Source organism: Kryptolebias marmoratus, linkage group LG12, assembly GCF_001649575.2.
Source record: "Kryptolebias marmoratus isolate JLee-2015 linkage group LG12, ASM164957v2, whole genome shotgun sequence".
Classification (NCBI taxonomy): domain Eukaryota; kingdom Metazoa; phylum Chordata; class Actinopteri; order Cyprinodontiformes; family Rivulidae; genus Kryptolebias; species Kryptolebias marmoratus.
This window is the reverse complement of record NC_051441.1, coordinates 15,574,029-15,577,116: the sequence shown is the minus strand read 5'-3', so window position 1 is coordinate 15,577,116 and position 3,088 is coordinate 15,574,029.

Genomic DNA, 3,088 nt, shown 5'->3' with positions numbered 1-3,088 from the left:
CAGAACAATACCAAAAAGTTAATAAAAATGCTAATCACGGCAGAGAATTTTAAAATGTAACATTTACACAAGATGAATGCAAAACATATGAATCTAGAAAGCTGGGTAAGAAAATAATAATATTAAGAAGACGAAGAAGAACAAGGAAGGAAGATGAAGAAGAAAAATACATCAAAATTGTTTGAAGATGCATCACACAACCTGGAGCCTACTCCCCAAAGAGTAAGCAGTGTAGCGGGAAAAAGCTCCATAAACTTTTAATGAAGTCTGAAAAACAAATAAACAAACAAAAAAATGAATATTAGAAAACAAAAAAATATAAAAAAAGGGTCATCATCAGCTTGCGAACAATAAAAACATAGAAATGATATTTGGTACAAGCAAATCCTTTGTAGCTGGAAACTTTTTTTATTTGTCAGAAAGTAATCACAGAAAAGCTCGTGTGCGCAGGTTGTTTATTATGTTATTTAAAGTATAAGAATGCTATTGCTGCTTTGAAATAAGTTGATACAGACATATACTGAACAAAACTATAAACAACAAAGCGAAGCTAGAATGGCTTGTTCAGATCAAACAGGAGCTTAAAGACCTGCCTGTTTGTTTCAGATCAGCTGGGTCTAAAGGCTTGCAGTGATCTACGGCAGAAGTGGAGGTATGGAAAGCCAAAAGGGTTATAATTCACATGCTTTAAAATGTCCCCTGGTGTCCAATAAATGCTGTTAAATACATCACCGGGTATTTATTTATCATCACCTGTGTATGAACAGCACACTAGCACTCACCAAGCTGGAAATCATGTAAGTGTTTAACATTTATTATCACTCACAGCTGGAAGGCAAGAAGGAGCTGATAATGTTTGCGTGTTTGTGCACATCTGTTAGCATGGATCACTAAATGGGTTTGAAGTGTCTTCAAATGGTGGACGTTCTTCTGGGTCTTCAGCAGCAATGTAATGATCAAAGAAATGACTTTACAGACATAAGTTATTCTTGAACAGTGAGAGTTTATTCAAAATAAAAGAGTCTGTTCCGAATCGGGACTTCTGGCCCAATCAGTGAAATCCCCCCTTCCTCTCGGGGCTGCTTCTTTTTATAAACATTTACCACACCCAGTTGTAATAAAACACACACACATCCCTCTGGGACGGACCTTAAAAGTATGGATTCAAGTACATTCAATTCCCTTCATGGTAATAAGCTGGGGTCTTCAGACATGCAACAGAAAACTTTCCATATACGCTTTTACTGCAGTTGTTTTGGACAACGTGAGCTTAGGAGCCCACAATCCACTTCCCAAGAAGGGATTGTAAGAAGAAGGGATCGTAAGAAGACAATGTCTCAAAATGGGAACTCAGGCCCCATCGCCTGACAGCACAGATGTAGCCCAGTTACCTCAGGTTTAACAAAAAGTAATGATTGGAGGGACATCTGATTAACTTTTGAAGTGAACCCAATTCAAGAAGGCCATCACAGCCAATTCACTTCACAAAATAGCTCTAACTATATAGCATATATACCATAATGAGCAAAAATCTAGTGTGGTAGTAGCTGAAAATTATCTCCAATATATGTTCAGCGGGCTAACAGATTGTGCAAGACCTCACAATATCCTATGGAATTACACTTGATGTTATTTTTTTAAGGTTGGACCAAAATGGCTATAATTCTGTCATTCATCAAGAAAAGATAATTTTAGTTTAAAGGAAACAGGTGACATGCTTTCCTTCAAGGAATGGTAGGCCTTTTAGTCCTACACTCCCTTTCTTTTTTACATCAGGTTGATGCCAAATTGTTTTCTACTTGTTTGTTTTCAGTTTGAAAGTTTATTCAATTTAGTGTTTAACACATGACCTGTAGGACACTGGTTACAGTTTTAATTTGATGAATATTACGGTACAATATAAAGCTACCAGTTGGCAAATCCTACCTTTCTGTCTAAGGCTTGATATCTTGTGTCCATAAAAAGGGTGCTGTTTTTCCTCTGTTTCTGGTAGTGTGATTGGTATAAAATAAGTCAAAAGAAATCCCTTTATTTGGCAATTGTTCCTTTTTCCTGTTTTATCAAACCTGTATTGAAGAAGCATGACCTCAAATCTGAGGTATATACCAAACTAACATTTATGTGTATTGTTTCATCCCTAATATTTAGTGACATGAAAGGATTTTTCTCTTCATCTTTTACCGCTCAGTCCATCTTGCTCAACTTTCCTCCATATTTTGCTTTTCAGCAAAAAGGCTTTGCACCTATAGGGATTCAGAATCTAGAAAATCTGATCCCTTCCTTCCAAACATATTTAACTTTATAAATCAGTGACCTTCTTTTAATTACAGACGATGCGCTGAGGACACTTAAAAGCCAGACAGGGGGGAGGAATAAGAGGATTAGCTGATCTGTGGCTCATACAGTAACATACTGTGAAGGCACAGTGGTGCGCGTTAGTACGAGTGTTTGTGTGCCTTCTTAAGTGTGCATGTGTGTGAATCCTTGACATAACTCCTGATGCACTTTGCCAAAGATTTCACGCAAATTAAAGCTGAGCGGGTTGGACGGGGCACAAACAGCTCGCAAAGATAAGCCAGGGGCTTTTATGAAGTGAAAAACAACAACAACAACAAAACAAAGTATTGCACTTTTCTCTCTCTGGATCTTTTACCTGTCTGCACTCTTTTCTGACCTACATCTCTTCTTCATTCCCTTCTACTAGCCCTCAAGCAGCTCCTATTCCCACAGCTATCCCCATTTTTCTTAATCCTCCTCCCTTTCCTGCGATAATTCCTAGACTTTTTTTCCCTCCTCTGCTCCTTTTTCTGTCAAGTCCCTGTTTCTCTTTGGCAGACGCTGCTGTCTTCTTCTCTCCTCCTCCTCCTTCTTCTTCCTCACTTCCTGCCTTCCCTCCCTCCTCCTTCACCTCTCTTGTTTATCTCACTCCTGTGCTTCCTGCTCTTCCTCCCTTCATCCATCTCTTCCTCCTGTTCTCTAAATCAGCCCCTAATAGCCTGCAGTAGCACATGTTTCAGTCATGCTCGCACCGAGACGGGGACGTGCAGAGGTACTGGCACGGTGATTACGCCGAGGCACAAACACGAGC